Consider the following 27,040-nt stretch of genomic DNA (forward strand, 5'->3'; position numbering starts at 1 on the left):
GACACCACAATGGAGATGGATATTTGATTATTCTAGAATGCAGAAATTCAGACGCTGCCTTTCCAAGGGGATCTGGTGTAATGCACAATAACAAAAAGCTGTTTTCATCGTGGGTGGAATGTAGCTCTGCAAATTGTTTTCTATAGGAAAGTGTTTCATCTTTAAAGAAGATTTAGTATTCAGAGTCTGTGAAAAAAAGTGTTTCCTCTTCTTGGAAAGTATGTGGATATTCTCACTGGAGTGGAGGCTAGAAGTTGGATGCTGGAGGGGGCGTAGGAAACCCACCCTCACTCAGGCTGATGGAGGGATCACCAGGAGAGATAGACAGGGAACTCAATTCAATTCAATTCTATACAATATTCTAGACTAATTAACCCAGGCCTTGGAAAGGGAATGATGTTTAATTTTTTGTATCCTAGTTTAATGTCTTATTAGGGACCCTCCCAGATTGGTGAGGACATTTCAACTGTTAATCATGCTGGGACATGTTAAAAGGGGATAAAAAATAAGGGAGGACTTGGGGAATACTGAACAGAGATCATGAGGAAAGGACTCCATGGAAAGAAGAACCAGAGGTCCCTTACTCTCCTTCTCCCTTCCCCTCCCTCTCTCTTCCTCTCATTTCTCCCTCTCCATCTCCAATGGAAAGAAAAGCAGAGTCTAGGTCCGGGGAAGTGGCTGGAGCTGGGCTAGGTGACCAGCAGAGGTACTTAGAGAGATTTGACCTGTGAACTTTACAATTCCTCATTTGTAGTACCAGTTTTAACTCTCTCAGAGTTGTAATTCCTGTCTGTTATTTCCAAATGTTTATTAAAGCCTTGTTATTCATTAAACTTGGGATTAACCATGCTCTTGGAAATTAAAGGCCTGGATAATCATTAGCACTAGTTCACAGGATTAGGAAGGACTGGCAGCAAAGTGAACAAGGTCCATGGAGGAAGAGAGGATAAAGATACGGACTGAGTGAATGTTAGTAGCACAATGTGGTTGCAGATTGGTGAGGTAGTTGTCATGAGGTAACCCCTCTCCCTAAATATATGAGAGCAGAAGGGATCTTCAAAGAGAGAGGCCAGGACCTACTAGATTTATGCTGGTGGGGAAACCCTGTCAGCATATTTAGTGAAGTTTCTCCTTTTTAGTGAAGTTTCTCCTTTGCCTAGAATGACACAGGACGAAGGATTACAGGGCCTTACCCTTGTGGGAAGAAGGGGATTCCCAGGGCTGTGATGAGCATGCAGGAAGCTATAGTAATGAGAATGAGTGTATGTAGAGAGGAAATAAAAAAAAAGGTTTGCTTTTGTTTTTTTGCCTTTTGTTTTTGCTATCAGGCATCTAAGTGTAGAAAGAGCATTAGAGACAGGTGTCCTGTCCTAACGGTCACAAACAGGGTACTGTCACATTTTTCTCTAGACATCACTTTTCCCACGGTGAGTGATTTGTATACTCAGGATGCTTCCACCATCCCCAACTATGTTCTCTGTCTAAGCAAATTTGCCATCATTATGCAGCAGTTTGACAAACATACCTCTCTAGTCTTTACTTCCTTTTTAGATCTTTCCGGGGGTCTACTTGGAGCTACTTTGATTGCAGCATCTAATGATCCATTGATCAAAATAGCAAGCACCTCTATGGAACTGTGCTGCTGCATCTGGTTACCCAAATTCGATCTGGTGGTTCAGGGAAAAAGATGCTCAGAGGGCTTCTCAGGATGATACATCTCAATAGTTACTGCAGTGGAAATTGTGAATTTTGCCTTTCCAGGTGTCTGTCTCAATTTTGGAAGACAGTCATTTATGTATTAGAATCTCAGATGCTATAGACATATCTATAACTACTCATCTGTAAGCCCTAGGTCCTGTTCTCTTTGCATCTGCGGTGACACTATTAGCCTGATACACATGGACACTTAATATATGTGTGTTGAATAAATGAATTAATAAAATCTGCAAATACTTATGGGAACCACATTTTCCAAGCCAATCATCAAACCATATTGTCTACCATGTTGCTTCCAGATGTATGAGAGAGTTTGGGAGTCGTCATTTAATTGCTGAAACTTCTAAGTGAATTTGGGCACAATTTTGGAGGTTTCTGGGAAGAATTTAGCATCCTTAAAAATGTAGCTGAAGGACAGTATTGAATGTCCTTCCTGACCTTAAAAAGCAGAGCCCCAGTTAAAAGCCTGAAACAAGTGAGAATTATCCTTTGTCACTTATGGTCAAGATGGCAGAGATGAAAAATATGCTACTCACTTCTTCCCACAACCACATCAAAATTACAACTAAACTACAGAACAACAATCATTCAGAATGACCATAAACTGAACTGAATAGAAGTCCTACAACTATGGAATTAAAGAAGAAACCACACCAAGACTTGTAGGAGGAGCAGAACACAGAACAGGCTGGTCCCATGCATATGTGTGGCAGATAAAAATTGGGAGAGATATCTTGACTAGCAGAGGTCCCTCTGAGGAGCAAAGGATCCCAGTTCCATACCAGACCCCCAACCCAGGGTTCCAGTGCCAGGAAGAAAAATCCCCATGACTTTTAGTTGTAAAAACCAGCAGGGATTGAGACTGAGAAAGATGGAAACTTCTGGAGTCCCAGGCGGTTCCTCTTAAAGCACCTACACATGGACTTACTCAGACTCATTCCCTCTGAGCTCCAGCATGGGGGCAGCAGCTTGAAAGGCACCAGAAATATACAGGGAGGAACTGAATTATCTAGTACCAGGGAATGAGCTGGAGGAGTAGCTTTCTCTCAGATAGAAGTGCTGGCAGAGGCCATTGTTCCTTTGATGAGGCCTTCCCACACAGAGTCAGCAAACTCCATCAACCTGGCTCACAACCTGGCCCCATGTTAGTGATTCCTTGATGCCAGGAGGAGAAGGGAGAGAGCGAGAGTGAGAGAGAGAGAGTGCACAAGAAATTAAAACCTGTTTGAAAAAGTAATGACAGAAACCTTCCCTAATTTGGTGAAGGAAAGACATAAAAGTCCAGGAAGTACAGAGAGTCCCAAACAAAATGAATCCAAAAAGGCCCACTCCAAGATGTATCATAATCAAAATGCCAAAGGTTAAAGACAGAGAATCCTAAAAGTACCAAGAGAAAAACATTTAAGTTAACTATAAGGGAGCTCCCATAAGACTGTCAGCTGATTTCTCAAAAGAAACTTTGCAGGCCAGATGGGATTGGCACAAAATATTCAAAGTGATGAAAACAAGGGCCTAAAACCAAGATTACTCTATCCAGCAAAGCTATTATTTAAAATCAAAGGACAGGTAAAGAGCTTCCCAGAAAAAGCTAAAGCAGTTTATCACCACCAAACTGGTATTGTATGAAATGTTAAATGATTCTCTTTAAGGAGAAGAGGAAGATAAAAAATATGAATGATAAAATGGCAATAAATACACATCTATTAACAGTTGAATCTAAAAAACAGAATAAATGAACAGAAAGAAAAGAAACAAAATAATAGATATAATGAATGTTTTGAGGGTTTCCAGATGGGAGGGGTGTTGGGGGGATGTAAAGTACAGTATAGGGAATATAGTCAATAATATTCTAATAACTCTATATGGTGTCAGATGAGTGTGAGATTTATCAGAATAAACAGTAAATTATGTAATGTCTAATCACTGGGATGTATACCTGAAACTCATATAATAGTAAATGTCAACTATAATTGAAAAAAATGATAAAAAGAAGAATTATCCTTCATGATCTCAATTCTCCTCTTAGAATTCTTCTTGCCTGCAGAGGGAAGATGGCAGTGGGGTAGGAGGGAGTGGATTCCACTTCTTCCTATACATGGGAGAAAAAACTAGCCAATCTATGGAGGAACAGAGCAAACAGACAACAGTAACCCAGCATATATGAAAATAGGAGACCAAAGATTGTAGCAAACATTGAAAAACCAGATGGTAAGGAGAGTGCTTCAGGACAATAAGGTCCCAGGGACCAGTGCAGGGACCAGGGAGGCTGCAGCCCCAGGCCCAGAGCCACCAGGTCTGCCACAGGGTTCTTGGGAGACAGCTGTGTCAACTGCTCCCTCCCTGGCCAAACATGGTTTGAGCAGCACCAGGAGAAATCTGGTTGCTTGAAGTCACAGAGAGGGGAATAAGGAATAAGTGGCAAACACACAGGGGCCGTGAGCACCCATGGAATCTGTGGATGCCAGCTCGGGAGAGTTAAGAGTGGTGCGGTGGCAGGCCTTGACCCTGATAGTCCCCGGTCTGGCTGGAGAATTGGGCTGTGCAAGAGGCCAGGCTTGAGTAGGAGGAATTTCTCAAAAAGGAAAAGTGAAAAGAGACAATATGGAGTTTTCCTGCAACAATCACTCTGGCTTCCTCACCACCCAGCCAGGCAGTGATCCTGAGGTAGCGCGGGAAGCCCTGTGCACTTCCCTAGCACTGGGAAGGGTGCGCCCCAAAACTGTGGAACTGGAGGCAGCCTGGTTGATTGCATGCCTGCAACCTGGGGAGAGTGCACTCTGAGGAAGGCCTGGATTCCACACCCAAGGCCCTGCTGAGAGGTGCCAGGCTAGCTCTGGGGAGAGTGCACGAGAGGCTGACTGAGTGCTGATCATGAAGGGAGAAAAGCTGCTCAGCCTGTTGCAGCCAGCAAGACCAGAAAACCTGGTGCGGCCAGTTTGAAACAAGCTAGAGGTTTTTATTTTTAAATAATTTTTTTATTTCTTAATTTTCATTATTTTTTATCCCTCAATTCCTTTTTCCTCTCTCCTTCTTTCTTGTTTTATTTTTCTTCCCTTATTTCCAATTTTATCTCTTCTTCCTTCCTTCTTCTGCTTTATTTCCTTTTTTTTTTAAATACCCACAAGTGAGACAAAAAAACTTGGAACTGTGAAAAGACCAGAGCTGGACCCAAAGAGGGGGCATCCCAATAGCTGAGACAGTGACAAAAATTTCACTTTACTATTACAGAGAACCTGCAAGTTATTGCATATTTGTATTATTATTTTTTCATTATTCCTATATCTTTTATTTTAATAGTACTTTTGTATTCCTTTTCTTTCTGTTTAGTCTTCTTTGCTTGGCTGATTATATTGTATTGTTTGACAGGTTTTCCCTGTTCTCTCTTTCATAGTGTATTGTTAATTTACTGTCCTTCACTTCACTTGTGTTCCATCAGCACACTACTGAAGGTCCTATACTCCCTATTCTTATTACCCAGATCACACAGATACTGTTATATGATTGTTGCTTCAATATTATTGTAAACAATAGCTGTTCCATACAATTGCAAATACTACACAACACCCCTCCCAGATCTTAGCCGACTTCACAGTTTCCTGAACTCTATTATTGTAGTGGTTAACTCTATTTTCTCACATACTACACCTATTTACTATCCTTTACTCTCACCTTACCTCAGAATCTGACTTCCCACAACCTCACTGCCTTCTACATCCAACTCACAACCCTCCCCTCACCAACAAGAGTCTTATCTCTCTATCCTTTCTAAAAAGTGGCTAGTTGGACGGAATATCACAGTTAACACTATACATAGCCAAAGGATTTCCTATATCCTCTCTACTGGCTGCTACTGTAAATATCATAGAATACTCTCTTGCTGTCTTAAACAATTTTGCCTTCCCCTCCAACTGATCACAGAAAAGAGTAGGTGAAAGCTGTGAACAGCAGGATATCTGCTGGAAGAGGAAACCTGACAACAAAGGAACCACCAACATATAACAACAGAAGAAGGTGAAGGAGGGAGTGGAAGCCACACTAATCTCAATCCAGGACCTATCTGGAAATGCAACTAAGTAGTGGAGAAACTACCCAGGACAAACAACTGAACAAGAGCAAGAGAGAATCCTCAAAACCTTGTACACGTGGAAGAACCAGCTTCAACACAACGTGCCCTCACCAGCACAACAAAATACAAGAAGTGGTGGACAGAGTGACCCTCAATTAACCAGCTGGTGGAAAGGACCCACCAAAGAAAGACCCAACAACAATCAAAACCCAAAGACAAACACAGAGCCAACTTAAATGACAGCCCAAGACCAATGAGCTCAGGAGATCAAGGAGACTGCACCACTGAATCTCACAGGTATTCTACACACAAGTTCACACCATAAACCCAGGGAGTCAGAACAGATCAATTTAGGAAGCTGAGGCTAACAAGAAGAGCCTCACAAACAATGGGGAGACAAAGAAACGATGCCCAAATGAAAGGAAAGGAGGAAGCCTCAGCAAGAATGCTAAATGAAATAGAGGCAACTAAAATATCAGATATTGAGTTCAAAGCAATGGTTATCAGGAAGCTCAATGACCTCACAGTGAATTACCAGAAACTGCAGGGAAACTACAATGAGCTCACTACAAACTATATCAACATGAAAAAGGAAATAGAAACTATCAACAACAGCCAAGAGGAAATGAAGAATACAATTTCTGAACTTAAGAACACCAAAAGCAGGATCAATGAGGCAGAAGATCAGATCAGGAAGCTGGATGACAAAGTAGAAAAAAAAACCACCCAGAAAGAGCAAAAAAAGGAAAAGAGGCTCAGAAAGAATGAAGAGGGATTAAGAGAAATGCAAGACAATATGAAACGTAATAATATTCATATAATAGGGATACCAGAAAGAGAAGAAGAGCAAGGGATAGATAACCTAATTGAAAAAGTAATGATCAAAAACTTCCCTAATTTGATGAGAGAAAAGTCACACAAATCGAGGAAACACAGAGAGTTCCAATCAAGAGGAACTCAAAGAGGCCCACTTCAAGACACATCATAATTAAAATGGCAAAATGGCAAGACAAGAGAGAATCCTAAAGTCAGCAAGGGAGAAACAGGAAGTAACATACAAGGGAGCCCTAATAAGGTTAGTAGCTGACTTCTCAATGGAAATGCTCCAAGCCAGAAGAGAATGGCAAGAAATATTCTAAGTAATGAGAACCAGAGGCCTGCAACCAAGGTTACTTTACCGAGCAAGGCTCTCAGTCAAGATAGAAGGCTAAATCAGGAGCTTCCCAGACAAAAGAAGTCTAAAAGAATATACTTCCACCAAAGCAGCTCTGCAAGAGATTCTAAAGGGACTGCTTTAAGGAAAGGAAGAAAGAGAGAGAGAGGAACACAGGTATGAAAATGTCAATGAATAAGTACCTATCAATAATAACCTTAAATGTAAATGGATTAAATGTTGTAATCAAAGGCACAGAATAGCTGAATGGATAAGAAAGCATGACCCACACATATGCTGCCCACTAGAGACCCACCTCAGGACAAAACCTACAGAGACTGAAAGTGAAGGGCTGGAAACAAATTTTCCAAGCATATGGACAGGAAAGAAAATCTGGGGTAGCAATACTCATATAAGACAAAATAGACTTCCAAAAAATGTCCATAAAGAGAGACGTAGAAGGTCACGTCATAATACTCAAGGGAAGAATCCACCAACAAGACATAAACATTGTAAATATATATGCACCTAACATAGGAGCACCCAAATACATAAAGAAAATCTAAGAGGACTTCAAGAAAGATATTGACAGCAACATAATAATAGTAGGGGATTTTAAGACCCCACTGTAAAAAATGGACAGAATTTCCAAACAAAATATCAAGAAAGATATTGTGAAATTGAACAATGCCTTAGATGAAATGGACTTAACTGATGTATATAGAGCCTTTCATCCCAAAGAAGCTAAATACACATTCTTTTCAAAAGCACATGGAACATTTTCAAAGACAGATCACATGATAGGACACAAAACAAGCCTCAACAAATTCAAGAAAATTGAAATCATACCAAGCATTTTATCGGATCACAAGAGACTGAAACTAGAAACCAACTCCAAGGAAAAAACCCCGAACACTCAGAATCATGGAGATTGAATAGCATGCTATTAAACAATGAATGGATCAAGAATGAAACTAGGGAAAAAAATCAAAAAGTTTCTGGAAACAAATGAAAATGAACTCACAACAACCCAAAACTTATGGGACACAGCGAAGGCAGTCCTGAGGGGGAATTTCAGAGCAATACAGGCCTACCTAAAAAAGAAAGAAACATTTCAAACAAACAACCTGACCCTACATCTACAAGAACTTGAGGAACAACAACAAAGACAGTCCAGAGCAAGTAGAAGAAAGGAAATAACCAAGATCAGAGTAGAATTAAATGACATAGAGACTAAAAGCACAATTCTAAGGATCAATGAAACCAGGAGCTGGTTCTCTGAAAAGATAAACAAAATCGACAAGCCTTTAAGTAGGCTCATTAAAAAAAAAAAGAGAGAGAGGGCCCAAATATACACAATCAGAAATGAAAGAGGGGAGATTACAACTGATACCACAGAAATACAAAGGATTGTAAGAAATTACTACAAAGGACTGTATGCCAAGAAATTTGAAAACCTAGGTGAAATGGACAAATTTCTAGAAAAATTTAATTTTCCAAAACTCAATGAAGAAGAGGCAGAAAGCCTGAATAGACCAATAACAGCAGATGAAATTGAAGCAGTAATCAAAAAACTCCTGACACACAAAAGCCCTGGACTGGTTGTCTTCACAGGAGAATTCTACAAAGCATTTAAGGAAGAGGTAACACCTATCCTTTACAGACTATTCCAAAAAATCCAAAATGATGGAAGACTCCCAAACTCTTTTTATGAAGCCAGCATCTTCTTAATCCCAAAACTAGATAGATAAAGACACAACAAAGAAAGAATACTTCAGGCCAATATCGCTGATGAACATAGATGCTAAAATCCTCAGCAAAATATTGGCAATTATTAGAGAATGTCCAGATTGTCAAGCACTGTCAAAAGTGCCCCCTACTTTTGGCATTAACCCTAGAGGATTGCAATCTCAAGTAATTTGGCAAACAGATGTTAATATCCCTCTCTTCATTTCATAGTATCAATCTAATCAGGCTTAAGTTTTAAAAGACTTGTTATGCTTATTTTGGAATGTTATATGGGTTATATATGTTGTAAAAAGTTCAAATAAGTGGTAAATGGTCAGTGAATAATAAGCATCTAAGTCTTTGAAACACTCCAAATTCTAGACCTAAGAACTACCAGGTCCTAAGAACAATAGAGTAATTAACTTGCTGCTCAAACTCATTGCAGTGTGCAGAAACAGCAGGGGGGCCTGTCTTTCCAAGCAGACACATACTCAGGTGTTCTACAGGCCACTCCCCTCTCTGGGGAGTCAACAAAAGAATATTAGAGCTCATTGGCTCAAGGTCTTTAGCTATCTAGGCCATCCACAAGAGATCAAGAATGATAATGGCCCAGGATACATTGCACAAGCCACTCAGGGAGAATGAGGAATTCGGAATAAAACAGGTATCCCCTATAACACTACGGGCCAGGCAATTGTTGTAAGAGCTCACCAGACCTTTAAAATATTATTAAACAAACAAAAAAGGGGAAGCCAAGAAACATCCCCCAAGAATTTAACCATGCTAGCAATATATATGTATCGTTTTTAAAATTGTAATGATAATTTAAAGTCACCCATAGATAAACACTTTGTAAAAAACAGGCCTACATGCCCACACCCTTTGGTCTTATACAAAGACCCATTAGGGGAAGGAAAATAGAAAGGCTCAGTTGAACTGTTAACTTGGGGAAGAGGGTATGCTTGTATTTACTTTTCATAAGGACCTTTGGGGCTGCCGGTGAAGAGGGTGAAGACATATCACAGTAAAAGGCTTTCCTGGTTGTGATCCACCTTTGCTCCGTTGAACTCCCCGAGTCCGGACTTCTCTAAGCATGTGTTACTCCTTTAAAGTGCAATTCCAGTCAACATTGCCGGGCAGATATTCATCATTGCCTGCAGGACTCTTTTCCTACCAATCTCAAAGGACAAATTGATGAGCTCCAGCTTGAGTTCCACCAGCAGCTCAGTGACTTCAAATGCCTAACTGAACAAAAAGTGTTCCAGACTCTCCACAGAAATCTACAATGGCTGAACCCTAAAAACTGGTGTGATGGACTGAATTTACAAGTTTCGGTCATGGCAGCCCTTGGGTGCCTCCTTGTCTTAATCGTTATTTGTGCTTTACGATGTATATGGAAGTTGTTTTCTCATGATCGCATTTGAAAACAGCAAATAGTAGGTTTCACAGACTCAATAACTACAATTGTTTTAAAAAACAAAAAGGGGGAGATACTGGGAACTGTCCTGCCTGGTTTCAGAAGCTGTAACCCCCCATGGCTAAGGCTGAGTGAGCAACCTTCGGACCATAAGTCACTAAGAAGACAAAACTTATCTCTCTGGCAGGAGCTCCACTTTTGCTCTTTTTTCTTCACCCTGCCTGGTCCCCAGTGCTTGATCAGTTAGCCAATGATGGGTAAGATTCCTCAAGGGAGAAATTACCTAAAACAGGCATGATCACAAGGAGGCCCCAGGGAAGGACTTGGGGGGCTATAGCAAAAGGGGGTGATGGGCCCTTGCACCTTGGCTTTGACATGGCCTGAGTCCTCATTCTGTCTATGAGAAGTCTCCTAATCTCTTGGCTGTCTTACTTCCCCTGCCTGACTTAAGCCTGAAACAATGACGGAGGGTGGTGCAGCCCTGTGCTGGAAAGGGCGAGTTCCTTGGGTGATCAGGCCTAAGAAAGAATATATAAAATCCTGTGAACCCTGCTTTGCTAAGAATGCTCTCAATTAAATGATAAGAGTCTGAGCAGGAAATGAGTTTGTTTCCCAAAGTTTTGCAGCCCTTTAGCTACAAGACCCTGACACAGAATAAGCCCTCATAGTTCTCTTACTCTATTGTTTGATCCTTACTGCCTGACAATGATTAATGAGCTTTATCTGTATTCCTGTGCCAATTGAATCCAATTAAAGCATGTTAAGGCAATGGTCAGTGCCCTTTCCCCTTGACAGAGTGGCCAGGCCGCTCTGAGGCACTCTCCCCTTGAGAGAGTAGCTGTGCCATCCTTTTCCTCCACGGGACTCAGTAGTCCATGTGAATGTCTCATCTCATCCATAATGCCATGGACACTGCGAGCCGGTGTCCACAACAGCAAACCACATCCAACAATACATTAAAAAGATCATATACCATGACCAAGTGGGATTCATCCCAGGGATGCAAGGATTGTACAATATTTGCAAATCAATAAATGTAATACATCACATAAACAAAAGCAAAGACAAAAATCACATGATCTTATCAATAGATGTGGATAAAGCATTTGATAAGGTACAGCACCCATTTATGATAAAAACATTCAGCAAAGTGGGAATAGAGGGAGCACGCCTCAACATAATAAAGGCCATATATGAGAGACCTACAGCCAACATCATACTCAATGGGCAAAAACTAAAATCTTTTCCACTAAGATCAGGAACAAGAAAAGGTTGTCCATTTTCACCACTTCTATTCAATATAGTATTGGAAGTTTTAGCCACAGTGATCAGACAAGAAAAGGAAATTAAAGGCATCCAAATTGGAAAAGAGGAAACAAAACTGTCATTGTTTGCAGATTACATGATAGTGTACGAAGAAAATCCTATAGACTCTGCCAAAAAAACTGTTTGACCTAATAAATGAATTTGGCAAAACAGCGGGATACAAAGTCAATATCCAGAAATCAAAGACACTTTTGTATACCAACAATAAAACAGCAGAAGCAGAAATCAAGAAAAAAATCCCATTTGATATACCAAAAAGAAAAATAAAATACCTAGGAATAAATCTAACCAAGGAAGTAAAAGACCTGTATACAGAAAACTACATAACACTGAAAAAAGAAATTAAGGAAGACACAAACAAATGGAAACATATACCATGTTCATGGGTTGGAAGAATTAACATCATCAAAATGTCCATACTACCCAAAGCAATTTACAGATTCAATGCAATACCTATTACAGTACCAATGGCATACTTCACAGACATAGAACAAACACTTGAAAAATTTATGTGGAACCATAAAGGATCCTGAGTTGCTGCTGCAATGTTGAGAAAGAAGAGCAAAGTAGGAGGATCACAATACCTGATACCAAACTATATTACAAGGCCATTATAATCAAAACAGTCTGGTGCTGGCAAAAGAACAGACACATGGACAAGTAGAACAGAACAGAGGGCCCAGAAATAAGCCCAAGTCTCTATGGTCAATTAATATTTGACACAGGGGGCAGCAACATAAAATGGAGTAAAAATAGCCTCTTCAACAAATGGTGTTGGGAGAACTGGACAGCTACATGCAAAAAAATGAAACTTGATCACCAACTTACACCATGCACAAAAATAAATTCAAGGTGGGTAAAAGATTTAAGTATAAGTTGTGATACCATTAAAGTCCTAGAGGAGAACATAGACAGGAAAACCTCAGATATTCCACGCAGAAATATTTTCACTGATATGTCCCCTAGAGCAAGGGATATAAAGGAAAGAATAAAGAAATGGGACCTCATCAAAATAAAAAGCTTCTGCACAGCTAAAGAAAACAGTATTAAAATAAAAAGAGAACCAACTGTATGGGAAAACATATTTGCCGATGATACAGCAGACAAAAATTTGATCTCCAAAATATATAAAGAACTTACACGAATCCACTCTAAGAAAACAAGCAACCCAATTAAAAAATGGGCAAAGTACTTGAACAGACACTTCTCCAAGGAGGACACATAGAGGATCCAGAGACATATGAAAAGATGCTCAGTATCACCAAGTAACAGAGAGATGCAAATTAAAACCATAATGAGATACCACTTCACACTGGCGAGGATGACCATCATAAACAAAACAACAAACAAGTGTTGGAAAGGTTGTGGAGAAAAGGGGACCCTAGTGCACTGTTGGTGGGACTGCAGACTGGTATAACCACTATGGAAAACAGTATGGAATTTTCTCAGAAAACTAAAAATGGATCTGCCTTTTGACCCTGCAATTCCACTGCTAGGATTATATCCTAAGAACCCTGAAACACCAATCCAAAAGAACCTATGCACCCCAATGTTCATAGCAGCACAATTTACAATTGCTAACTGCTGGAAGCAACTCAGGTGCCCATCAGTAAATGAATGGATGCAAAACTATGGTACATTACACAGTGGAATTCTATTCAGCAGAAAGAAAGAAGAAGCTCCTATCCTTTGCAACAGCATGGATGGAACTTGAAAGCATTATGCTAAGCGAAATAAGCCAGGTGGTGAAAGACAAATACCGTATGATCTCACCTTTAACAGCAACCTAAACAACAAAACAAGAAAAGAAGCAAAATATTACCAAAAACACTGAAATAGAGAACAGGCTGACAGTGACCAGAGGGGAGAAGGGAGGAAATTTCAGGGGAAAAGGGGAAGGGTTTATAAGAACAAGTATAAAGGATACATGGACAAAAACTGGGGGGATGGGGTGGAAATGGGAGGGAGGTGGGGAGGGCTGGGTGGGTGGCCTGGGATGGGAGTAAAAGACAGAAAACTGTAGTTAAACAACAATTAAATTAAATTAAAAAAAAGGATTCTTCTTGCCCCAAGGCTGGTGACTTTACTCTCTCCCAGGCTGTCTACGCCCTCCTGCTACTGTGATCAGACACTGACGCTGACTAGACCCTGGATTTTCTGTGGTGTTGGTTTAAATGAGAAAGAGGAGAGAGAAGTCCCCATGCCTTGTCAAACCAATTTGGAGCTTTACAAATATCCTCCAGAGACCTTTGGGCAGTTGAATGCTTTACCCCATCCAGAAACCTAACCATGTGCTGTTACCTAGCTTTGGGTCCAAGCTTCCTTTGTCTCCTTATTCTTCTTTATTTTATGGGGTGTATGCATCTTTCCAAAGAAACCTGGAGAATCTGCTGGAGTCAAATATTTATTTCTTGAATCTAGTAATTTGGGGAGTCTGGAAGAATATTCAGATAGGTCTGGGAGTAGAAAGCAGCCTTGGGAAATGTTTAGTCCCCTGTAAATGGAGCCTAAATGATTTTTTTTTCACTTTGATAAAAACTATGCATCCCACCTTTCCATTGTACACCTTGATGGATTAAATGTAAGCAGGTCTAGTAGGGCTAGTGCTGGAGAGGCAGAGTAGGGTCCATGGTTGACTTGGAAATTGACTGTCTGGATTTAAATTCTGGCCCAGATCCACAAAGGCTGAGGGTTGTTAGGCAGGTAGCTTAACCTCCTTAAAATCAGTTTCCTCATTTCTGAAATACTTACCTCATCGAGTCATTGTTACTACAGTTACCATAACAAAAAATACTTAGAATAATGCCTAAGTATGCCCTGCTATTATTGTTCTAGGAAGTCCTTGTGTCTGTGCTTTTCTAGAATATTTACATGATCTTAGGACACAAGATCCCCCAAGGGTTTCTGGTCAATGCCCAAAGGCTTATGGTAAGAAAAGAAAATTCACTGATGTTCTCTGGATATCTAAAAAGTAGGCCTAGTTCTCAAAAGTGTTTGTGTCCCTTAAAAAGTTCAGCTAGAAGAGTGTCTATTAGCAACCAAGGTAATGCTGTGTAGGGCCAAGGAGTCCGGCACACCAACCATGTGCTCTAGTGTCAGCCCAATCTGACATTCTTCATTCCCACTGAAAGTCCTGTTTTTGAGTGGCTACCACTGTGCTTGGAGTTGGGGCCTTTTCCAGTTCTGAGGGCTACATTTCTTGCCCTAATATGAAAATGAAATGTATACAGACCTTTACATTGTGAATGCCCGATCTTAAATAGGCGAACCCATGCACACAGTTTCATGGATGCTTCTCCTAATTTATGGGGGCTTTGCTGAACAAATTTACTAAGAACTCTCAATTGTTTTAGTGTCCTCCAAAAGACCCTGAAATTCATAGAAAGAAAATAATAGTTCTCTTATAAATTGGATATCAGATGTAGACAAACCATCAAAAACTTTAGTTGAAATCCTCTCTAATACATGATATTTAAGGATTGGAAAGCAATTTCCTCCAAATAATAATAGGGTCACCCACTTATCACTTCAGGTTTTGTATTTTGTTTTAGGAGGCTTAGTCCTTGATTTTGGTGAGGGAAAAGCTGCAATAGAGCAAAAAGCAAAATTTCATATTAGGCTCATCCCTAATATAAAAGTCAGTGTCTCAGCAAGTGTATTGTTTAATATACTTATTAAAAATGTCTTCCATTAAACAAACAAAGTAACCTCATAGGTTGATCTGATCATAAATTCCTAACCAGTCAGGTCTTGGTGGATAGTCACCACCCAGGCATATAGTAATTTCTTCAGTAAAATGTTTATCTTTGCCATAAGCAAGTATTTTTCTAGTTTCTGTGCATCATCTAGGTTAATACACCTTAGAAATAAACTGTAACCACCCTCAACAAAGCACATAATCTTGTTAACTATCCTTTAATTCAATTCCTGCTTTGCTTTTTCACCTCCATGTAATCTTCCTAACTTTCCCTCCTTAATTTCAAATGCATAAAGGAAGCAGCACAACTATTATTCACAGGAACATTTGAGATCTTGCTCCTTGGCATATGTCATCAACTTCGCTCAAGTAAACTCTTATAAAAATTCTCCACAGGAGAATTTTTGGATATTTCCTATGTTGAATTTTTGGATATTTCCTATGTTGACAAAAAGAAAAAAATAATGCTAGAAAATCGAGGCAGCATGGCCTGAGCATTCAAGTGTGCAAAGGAGCAGCACAGGGCACATTCATCCACTGGATTACATCTGCCCCACACAGAATCAACCCAACTACCAGAAGTGGCAGTGGTACAGTGAAAGAGAGGGTGTTTACACCTGCAAAAGCTTGGGCCAGGGTGAAGTGAATGAACTCACATTGACTTAGGAATTCTGTTTTTCCAAAGAGCACTCAAAAAATCTCATCCCTCAAATCTGCTCATTCTCCAACCTTCTAGCTCCCACATCTCAGATTAAATAAATAAATAAATAAATAAATAAATCACATGATTTTAAACAATGTCCAGAGATGAACAGGCAACATCATGTGGCCTTCAGCAGCCCCTCATGTTGTGTTGAGCTATTTAATCCTATACCAACCCTATGGAATGATGTGGCAAGCACAATCACATCATTTAAAAGTTGGCATAGTCTTGTGTGTTGCAGCTGGTCAAAGCCTGGCAGGTTCTCTCTAGATTTGGGGAAACAGAAGAAAATGCAAGGAGCCATGGGGGTGCTTGACACACCTTTATTCATGGGTGGGTGAGCCATGCACACTGCAAGCTGCATGCCCCTGCATGCCACACTGCATGTCACCTGTCTCCTCTCTTGCCTGTGTCCCAGTGGGGAGCTCCTATCCCCTTAAATACTTAAGACAGACAAAGCTGGAAGGAGCCAAAACAGGTTGAGATTCTGTATATGCGAGCCCACTCAGGGCCGTGGGAGTAATTATTGGGCCCAGTCTCAAGGCTATGAGAACACTATTTATCTTAGTTCCCCAGACACCTGGGTGAGAAAGCAAGATCACCTTCGTTTACCCTACAATCCACCCCTCTGGGTTCCTCACTGTACAATCTATGACAGGATATCTTCTGTAAAGGTCCCTTGGCAAGGAGGGCAGAGCCCTGAACCCATAAACCACAACAGCAGTACAGGCTACAGCAACAAGCAAGCAAAACACAAGTGCTGCCACCCAAGACAGCAAGAACCCACTGCCACTCAGTGGTTAGGGATGCCCACCATTCCTGCAAGGGATCACCTGTCAGGCATTCAGTGGCACGGGCCTCAGAAGTTAATGCCTGTAAAGCTTGACTAACATGATGGACATCAGAAACATATACATAGCATTCTGCTCCTACTAGGGCACATACCCCACCTTGGGGTGCAGTAAGCATATCTAAGGCCATACAGTTTTGCAAGGCTACTTTTCTCAATTGATACATTTGAAGAAATGCACAATTCCTCATTTAATAGGCCTAAAGAATCATGTGTTGCATTCAATGCATGAGCAGTGTGCGAAGCTAAAGCAATTATCTTAGTCTCAGTGACTATAGAAGGAGCTTGAGGAGAAAAAACAGCCAATGAGTAAAACCACCAGGGAGTATGTTTTACTCGGTGTCGTGCCTTAAATGCTGCCCAATTAACTGGCCATACTGTAAGAGTTTTCTGAACTTGAGCAGGCAAATAAGGCCATCCCCAAGTACAATGACCAGTCTAATTCCCAGGCAGATGAGGCCACCCATGTGAGCCACACCTATAGGGTTCCAGTGGCAACCTCAGCCCATGTGTCTCCCAGCAATGCCCAAGAACATGTCTTTGACACAGGTCTACAGGAGTTCAGTTCACTTGGGCTTGTCCTTGAGGCTTTTAACACAGAGAGGGACTGGCCCAGCCAATCCCACAGTCCCAGCCATGAGCCAACCCCAAGCCATCCCACATGGAGCAGCCGACCAACAGCCGGGGCTGGTCATATGGCTGCTTTGGCCCAGCGCAGTTGCCATTCCAGGTCAAATTCCACAAGGAATATGCACTGTTTTATCTGTAGACAGAAGCTGGAGAGATGTGCCATGGGAGACCATAGGACGTGCTCACGGGGATTTCAGTGCAGACCCAGCACGCTGACTGGTTAGCTACTGAGGCATAGGCATGTACCCAATCCACTATACCTAGGGGTGAAAAAGCATACAGTTATAGACATCAACAATGACCAATCACTACCCTCAGGCAATATACAGGCACATTTCTGGTCCATCAAGAAGATGGCTGGCAGATGGGGCCTCCCTGGGTGTGAATACTGCACCTTTCGTGCCTTAACTGGAGGTTCAGCATCTACTTGTAACAACAGTGGGGAACTCGTAATGGGCCATAGGATATCACAAATGTACCATGAAGAAGCATTTCATGGTCTGCTGGTCCTGGGTATGTCACCTTTAAGACTGGGGGCCAGGTTCCAGTCACTCAGGGCACTACTATTTGCAAGTTTCTCTCTACCTCCTGTCCCCAAGGGGCAACAAGAGTCACCCAATGCATGTGGGGGGCTTTTATTTCCCAAGGCCACATCCAAGTGGCTGTTTGCCCTTGCTCTTGGCCTTCAGGTACAAACAAGAGAATATTCCCCTGTTTTCCCATGCCTGGTTTCAGCAAAGCAACCTTAGTCTGTAACTGCAGCTGAATTGGAGCTGCAGTCCAGTGGAGTAGCACCTGCACCAGAGCTTCCCCCCACCTCCAACTACTCTCATTTAGAGTCAGGAGGACAGTCCATAAGCATTTCATCCAACCCCTCAGTGTAGGGGTGGCAGCTGCAGATTGCAGGCCCTGCTTTAAGAGACTATTGTACCATTCAATCATTCCAGCAGCTTGGGGATGATAGGCCACATGGAATTTCCCATCAATCTGCAAGTCCTGAGCCCATTGTTGTACCAAAGCCCCAGTAAAATGTGTCCCTGGATCACTTTCAGTGATCAAGGGTCACCCATAAGCAGCACATAGCCACTCCAGCACAGCAATTACTACTTTCTAATCTGAGTGCCATGTGAGATAAGCAGCTAAAAGTCCTGTAGCTGTGTCCACACCTGTAATAACATACTTATATCCCTCTGAACTAGATAGGGGCTCAGTTACATCCACCTGCCACTGGGTCAGCAGTACCTGTCCCCTCACCAACTGTCCAGTAGTTCCCACAGGCCTTTGGGGATGCTCTTGTAAGCAGACAACACAGGTCTCACAAGTTTTTTGTAATTCTGCTAAGGTGACAGGTAGTCCCCCAAGTTTTGTTAGTGGATCACATGGTCTTTTGTCCAGCATGTAAGAGGTAATGGTGTAGCCACTGAGCCACTTTCCTTCCTGTGAGACTGACAGGTACTGTTTCTAGCCACCGCACCTTGGGTAGAGTATTAGCCTCATGCATCCCAGGGGTGCATGTCCAGTAACATGATATACAGTGATTTGTTTCTGGTGGCTTACCTCCCAGAGATCTTGCCACAAGATCTCTGTTCCCACAATGGCCTATGCAAAACCATCCATTTATTTGCATACCATCTAGAAATCCATAATATTAGCCCCTGGTACATGGCCCAACTCTCTGTGCAAATAGTCAGGGGCTGTGCTTCATTAATAACCATGAGCCACACAGCCCAGAGTTCTGCCCACTGGCTACTCTGACCCATGCCAGTGTCAAACCAGATTATGTCTGTCTCTAGTTGAATTGCTACGGTGGTCCACACGGTGGTCTGACCCCTCCTGGGCCCATCAGTGTACCATGCATCTGAGGGAATAGGTGGCTGGCCTTTGTGGAACAGGCTAGCTTCTACTTCTTCTATAGGGACAGGAACACTAGATTTCTCATCTACATAAGTAACAGGACCCAGCACTTACTGTAGCTCAGCCTGCAAGGGCCTAGTGGACAGAGTACTCCTTTGTTGTAGAGAAGCCCCCCACTTAGCCAACTTGGGCATCTGAGCCATTGCTCTATGAGGCTTGGCCATCCAGTCCTGGACCCACCCTGCAATGGGATAGGTGGCCTGAACTGTCACAGGGACAGTTCCTGTTATAGCATCTGTGGCCAACAGGGCAGTATATACTGCAGCCAATTGTTTTTCAGTCAAGGAGTATCATACCTCTGCTCCCTTCCATAGTTGGGACCAGAAACCTGAGGGTTGACACGGCTGTTCTGATCACTGCCACAAACTCCATCCAAAGCCTTCCTGTGTCACATGCACATTTAGCTCACAGGGTCTAGCAGGGTCCAGAGCATGCAAGGCCTGGGTGCACTTAATGCTGTGTTTTACTTGTTGGAAAGCTTGTTCCAAGGTTGGGGTCCAGTTCCAGTTTGCTTCTCTTTTCACCAGTGAATACAAGAGACAAACAACCTGGGCTAGATGGGGCACAAATGCTTTCTAGTGCCCCAACAGGCCCCAAAATGTCTGGAGCTGTTTCACCATGGTAGGGATCAGAGATGGCTGAATATTATCTATCACTGCAACAGGGATGACTTCTGTCTAACCCACAGAAGACCCCCAAGAATCTGACAGACAATCTAGGCCCTTGCAGCTTAGTTTCATTGACTGCTCAGCCTCATGACTTCAGGTGTGACAACACTTGTGGCACTGCCTTCTCTGACTCTGTAAAAGCAACACTGGTTAGCAAAATGTCATCAATGTAATGGAACAGGCGTACCTCTGGAGACCTTGACCATTTAGCCAGGTCCTCTGCCACAAGCCTGTGACAGGTAGATGGCCTGTGCAAGTACTCTTGAGGGAGTACAGTAAAAGTCCACTGTTGGCCTTCTCATGTGAAGGCAAAGTGATCTTGACTCTCCGGAGCAAGGTCAATGGAGAAAAAGGCATTTGCTAGATCAGCTACAAAGTGTTAAGTTCCCAGCTCATTAGTTAACCAGTTCATTAAATCCACCACAGAAGGGACTACTGCATGTATTAGAGGAATGACCTTATTGAGCTCCCAGTAATCAACTGTCATTCTTCATGTACCATCTGGCTTTTTTACTTGCCACATAGGAGAGTTAAAAGGACCATGGGCAGCCCTAATACGCCCACCTTCTCCAACTCCCCGATAGTGGCTGTAATTTCCTCCTATCCTCTGGGCAACCAATATTGTTTCACTGCCATTACCAGTGGTGGAGGTGGCAATTACACAGGGAGGTGGCTAGCATGTCCCCTCAAAATGCCTTTTACCACTCACACCTGCAGGTGAAACTCTCCTGCGGTTGTGTGTAGCCACAGACTCTGGAGTATGTCAATACCCAGGACATACTAGAGAGTGGGGGATACATAAATGGTGTACTCATGGGGGAGGGGCAAATGCCCTATACCCAGAAAGAGTTGTACAGCCTTCACCCTCACACTTTGTCACCCATAGCCGTCAACAGAGACCTCAGGCCCCAGACACTTCTCAGGCTTTCCATGTAAGAGGGTACATTCAGCTCCTGTATCCACAAGAGCTAACACTCGCTGGACATTTTCAGGGGACCAATGAATAGGCAATTCGACATGCAGCCTCCGGTCCGTGCCTGTCTACTGAAGATGGATCCTTGGCCTCTCCCCTAGCCAAAAGTCCAAAGGATATCTCCTCCTTCATCTCGGGAGATTGATGCAGCCAAATGATCTTCCCGCTAGATTAGGACGGGCTTATTGGGGCTCTCAGGGCACACCCCCAGATTTCCCCATCCATTTCTTCTTCTGGGGCTGCAGGAAGTGTTGGTCAGCTTGCAGCTGCTTCCAGAGCTCTAACAGGTTCATATTTGATTTCCTTTCAATCTTAGTGTGATCACTCCAGCCCCTAAAAGATCTGACCACACCTATGTTCTAGTAACCTGCGCGAAAGCACAGTTCAACCAGGAAACAGAAGGACTCAGAGAGACTGTACAAACAGCTTTTTGTTGTTGGCGAGACTGCTTCTCCCAGATTGGCCACCATAGTCCTGACGTTGTTTATGTGACAACCCACATACTGTACCAGAATCCCCATTAGTGAGCTGAAGGAGGTGCGGGGATTGTGCTGGAGCACAAGATCCTTCATTCCAGCTGTAAAAGATTCATCATCAGGGCCCTGTATATTGGGGTTGAATATGACCTGGCACATGCCTAACTCCTGCAAGATTTGCACTAAGTCTGTAAAGCACTGCCACTTACTCACCGTATCTGGCACGTCACCCACATTTGCCTAGACAGTAAGTATAGCCACCATTACCCGCTCCATCAAAGAATGTGAGCCCTGTCCCCCACCTTGCCTCCAGCTATTCTGCAGCTCCTGGCACAAGGATGGGTGTGTTGTGATGGATGCTAACTTTTCCATTTGAGTGGCATTGCACATGATTCTACCCACTCCTAAATCCCACAGGCCAAGAGCCATGCAGCTAAGAGCTCCCCAGGTTGCTAGTGAAACTGATTCATAAAATCCACCAGTTTGTCCTGTGTGTAAGGTCTATAAGTGATATGTTCTACCACTTGAATGAGACCTGCAGGGTTCCCCCTAGGTGCCATAGGTTGCTGGGATTTCATTTTCTGTAACACTATGGGGTGGGCCTTCCAGGAATGTGATTCTGCATCTATGTCATCTCCCTCTGCTTAGACTGGCCTGCTGCAGCAGGAGACGGGGATTGGCGTTGCTGTTCTGTTGCTGGCAGATCTTCTTCTAGGCACCAATTCTGGCTTCCAGGGCTTCTTCTTGTCCTTAGATCTCATGTAGTTTCGCTGCACTGGGAAGCCTGGTCTCTGTCTCAGCTTGCAAAGCTGTAAGAAACACCCATCCTATGGCCTCATCGGCTGCATGGGTGCTGGCCACTCCAGGGTCTCTCCAACCTCCAGCAGGGCTTTCTCCATGGTGTCATGTGCACCACTGACATCCAGCCACTCTCTTGGTGGGGCCCGTGATGCCAGGACGCTTGCCACCAGGTGCCACATCCTGGTATGAGACTACCTATCAAGGCTTACCTTAGGGAGCCCCAGGGGCTCCTCTGTGTGAATCCGGACTATGCCAATTGTGTTGCAGCTGGTTAAGGCCTGGCAGGTCCACTCTAGATTCCGGGAGATGGAAGAAAATGTGCAGAGTCATGTGGATGCTTGGTATGCCTTACTCACAGGTGGGCGAACCACGCATGCTGCAAGCTATGTGTCCCTAAATGCTACACTGCATGTCACCTGTTCCCTCTCTTACCTGTGTCCTAGCAGGGAGCCTTTACTCCCTTAAATACTGAAGACAGACAAAGCTGGCAGGGAGCCAAAAGAGGTTGAGATTCTACACATGTGAGCCCACTCAAGGCTGTGGGAGTACTTAACAGAGCCCAGTCTCAAGGCTATGAGAACACTATTGATCTTAGTTCCCCAGACACACAGGTGAGGAAGCCAGATTGCCTGTTTACCCTATAGCTTGCTTTAGTCCTACCCTCTGGTTTCACTCATGAGGAAAATCACTGTTCATTTCATTTAATAAGCTTTCCTTATTCATCTGTTACCTGTTAGTCACAGGGCAAGGCTGGAATGCACTACTGTGAATAAGTCCCACCTGATCTCTGCTCCATGGTAAAGTCTCATGGCAAAGGAAGGGAAGCAGCACATACATACACTGTATTGAGTTCTGTGATGAGAGAAGCCCAAGATCTTTGAGACACATGAAGGGAAATACAACAGGTGTGGAGCATCAGGATGGGCCTTGAATAGAAGGTGAAGGGTGAGAAGGAGGAAGGAGGGCAACCAGTGAGGGGAGTGGGAAGAGAACTCCAGACAGGGTTGGAAATGAGAGAGGGTGGCCCTTTGGGAGAGATAAGTGATTAGCTGAGTGTCACATAATTGGTGGATAACTGCAGAACTGTGACTTGTAAAGGAATGAGGCTTTGATTGTATTTAGACTTAAAATTTATAAAAAGCCATTTTATTAAACTCAAGCTTACTGTAAACAACTGTGGTAGGGAAAGAGCAATTAGGAAGAACTGTATCAAATACTGGAAGTTGCAGTAAGGTTTTTATATAATAAAAATGAAGGAATAAGCTCTGGGAAATAAAGAGCTCCCCAATTTTTACTATAACAGTATATATATAATAAACACTATAATAAGATAAATAATAATAACCTTTCATGATTTCATTGAAAGTTTATTTTTGGAGTAATTAACCCGTACAATTTATGTAGCTTTACTATCTCCTTCATTAAACTGTTTTTTTAACTTTTCACAATTATCTAAAATATATTTTTCCAAGTTTTTCTGTCCTGATATGTTTATATTTTAGATAAATATAGGCTCTGTAATAAAACTTGGAAGAATTTTCTTCCTTTTTCTACTGAATGTCAGGTATTCAGCAAGTATTTCCTGAGCAGCTGGTGTGTGCCAGGCAGTGTTCTAGGCACTGGGGATATAGCAGTGACCAAAACATATGCAGTACTGGCTCTCCAGGAATTTATATTGTAGTGCGGGGAAGATTATATGTACACCAACCAGCCAATAAATAAAAGTATTTCAGGGGAATTGGCGTTATAAAGAAAAATAAAGCAAGGTCTGGGGGCAGGGGGAGTAGGGAAAAAGAGAGGTCCTATTTGTAAGGAGATCAGAAAAGCCTCTCTGAAAATGGGGGTCAGATTAGAGTGGTAATGGTGAACATGGGGAGAAGTGGGGAGATTCTTGATATATTTAGAATGCAAAGTCTACAGATCTGTGGAGGATTGAAAGAAGGTTGAAGTAGACACATACGTTGGGGCAAGAAGATGAGAATATAGAGAATTTTGTTAATGACAGGCCCGGACCAGAAGATAAAAGTCTGGGGCTTGGGGTTGTATGTGACATTGGGTCAGATTAGGGAATTTATGGAGCCATATGATAATGACAGTCAGGAAGATGTCAATGACTTAGGATCCCTAGGTGCTTAGGGTGACTGAGGTAGTCAGGGATGGTGGACATGACAGGGTTGTTCCTGGTGAACCCCAGGGCAGGTTGTGATGTCAGAAAATGAAGGCAAAATTCCCAGGAGCACACAGGGCTTTGTGGGACTTCACCTCAATTACACTGAGATGGGGTAAATTGTGGTGGAAGAGTGGGGCACTGGGGCAAGCTAAACTCTATGTGTGCTTTCTGGCACCTAGGAGATGCAGGATCAAGGCAAACATATTTTGTTGGGCCCCTATCTGTATAAACAATGTGATTAAAAAATGTCTCACAAAATTGATAGGTCCATTGGAGGTGATTCATTCATAAAGATTTAAAATAATGGACAAGGAAGTGGTACTTAAGTATTTTTAAATTTTTCAATCTAAGGATGTGATGAGTTTTCATAGTGCCCAAAAAACATTTGTTTCCATTCAGATCCAAAAACTATGTTCTTCATCTTCTTTCAGGGAGATGGGAATATACTTAAACTCAAATGTGCCCTTCCTGGTTAATTTCATATCTTTCACTGTGAGTGAAATAAAAGGTAGTAACCATTATTACTCATATCATCATGGCTCTTTGAAACTTGTATTGAAATGACATGAATCTTCTTGACGGTGCAGTTTCCTAGTACCAACTATTTAATACTGTTTATATCATAACTCATGGTGTGACATCATCTATGATGCCATCTGTGATACTGGTTTCGATTGATTCTCACTGTGCTTCAGGGATGATGCCCACAGATGTAAGCTTTAGCCAGAGTGTGCAGAGAAGTGAATTTTGGTCACGTTGAACCTTTTTTTCATGATTTCTTAAATACAAACATAGGAAAACACACCTTACACAAATTCTCTTAAACTCTTTAGCCCACAATCACTGCATTCCTAGAATATGATCTCTTTCAGTGTTGGTTGCATTTTGCCTTCCACATGACAATCAGTGACGAACATAGGCCAGCAGCCTATGCACAGAGCAACTAGAGTTTCATTAGCAAATGCATGAATCTTCAATCCTTTTCCCACAGGGGTTGGGACAGACCTGGGAGATGGCAAAGTCATGATATCAATCATTGGCAAGAGACGACTTCAAGTAAAAGGGCTTGTTGGCATTGCTGAGCTTACCTGGCTACCCACTACGACAAATTCAGGTAGCAGGACCCCAGATCACCTTACAGGTGCAAGTCCTAGAGTTACTCTAGACATCTGATTGACCCTGAATAGGCAGGGTTTTAAAAGTTTGGAGAGCTGCTGAAGGGGAGAAACAAAAACCAGGCCTATACCACCTGGACAAGGGCTCAGGAACCCCACCTGGTTGGTAACTATGGGATGGGGAGAGACTCATACTCCAAAGTGTGCCCTTACTTCCCCTCCCTGATCCTTCCCTCTTCTGTGCTTGCCCAGGTCTAAGAGTAGTACTGTCTGACCCCATAGCTCACAACCTAGCAAAATCAAATTTAATTTTATTTAGGCTTTTGCTTCAAATTTATTAGTCAGCAAATCAAACCTGTGCTTAGTCCCTGGGTTATAAACATTCTATATCTTTCCACACTCTCATCAGCACAAAGAAGGTATATACAGAAAAGTGGCTGACTAAACAAAGAGATTTTTAAACCCAGGTGACTCCTCAGTTTTCTTTTAATTAAAATCATATTTTTAAGGGAAACTTGTATTTCTGATATCATATTTTTCTTTCCTGATGGCTTATTACACTATTCTTTTCCACAGGCTAGAGTGCAGATCTCCTGGTCCTGAGGCCAAGGTGACCTAGGACACACAAACCACATCTGTGTACACTGGTAAATACTGGAAGCCACAGACAACAAGGAAGGACTGAGCTCAAGCCCCACTTCACCTTGCCACACCCCACCCTGAAACACCAGTGGGCTCTCCCTGGCCATCCTCTCTGTCTATTGGTGAGCAGCTTAAATGGGAGCATTGCTGAGTTTTCAAATTTTTGGCCCTTGTACATTTTTATATTTTGTTCTTCTCCTACCTTTATTCCCTTCAATTATTCTTGGTACCTGGGCTATATACTTTTAGGGAAAGAAAGCATACTCACGAAGTTTTGTAGAAAATAAATTTCTAAATTTAAGAATATTCCCATAAACTAATGCTACAATACCTGTAATGTTTTATCTTTTAGTTAAACTTTATATCAACATTGACTGTTCCTCAAAGAGGTTTATGTAGTCCTTGACTTTCACACAGCCTTTCCATGGTCTCCCCACTCTCATGTGTTGGACGTCCAGAGCTCTGCTGCTCAGGGCATTTATGCTCCAGCCTGCAAACAAATGTTAAGCCATGTTATAGTGGTTCTGTCTTTCTGTCAACATTCTATTCTTGCCAGTCATTGTTTGTGGATGTTCATACAATTATTTAAATATCAATAGCCTTTTGCTTTTATTTTCTTATAAAAATACCTGAAGGGTGGCAAGATGAAAGGGCCAGTATCGAAAATGATGCAGTTAGGTATGCTGAGGGCAGGTCATTGTGACCTTTATTTGGATGCCCCATGGACATGAAATGTTTGACTACAAGTTTAGTTGCAGAAGAAAAGAGCCAACTAGAGGGCACAGATGACAGACATCAAACAAAGGCAAGGTGTGCTGAGGGTGAAACTGGGGTGCCCACACAAATGCTGATTGAGAATGAGTAGGGATCCAAATGCAGGGAAAAGTACACCAGGCTATAAGGACACAGCTTCTTGCCTGCCTCTTCTTAAAGAAGATGGCTGGCATTCCACTTGCACTTGAAGACCATTTTAAGAAACTTGACTTACACCATTA

At 42.4% G+C, this 27,040-nt stretch overlaps 1 long non-coding RNA gene across 1 annotated transcript; it reads right to left on the minus strand.

Moving 5' to 3' along the window:
* Positions 1–678: 678 nt before the first annotated feature.
* On the minus strand, positions 679–18,331 carry LOC118497107. The gene is made up of 3 exons (XR_004899655.1): positions 18,104–18,331; positions 5,443–5,448; positions 679–689 (listed from the first exon to the last, which is right to left on the minus strand). It is a non-coding gene; the product is annotated as an uncharacterized LOC118497107 (long non-coding RNA).
* Positions 18,332–27,040: the final 8,709 nt, after the last annotated feature.

The sequence above is a fragment of the Phyllostomus discolor genome, chromosome 10, assembly GCF_004126475.2.
Source record: "Phyllostomus discolor isolate MPI-MPIP mPhyDis1 chromosome 10, mPhyDis1.pri.v3, whole genome shotgun sequence".
NCBI lineage: Eukaryota > Metazoa > Chordata > Mammalia > Chiroptera > Phyllostomidae > Phyllostomus > Phyllostomus discolor.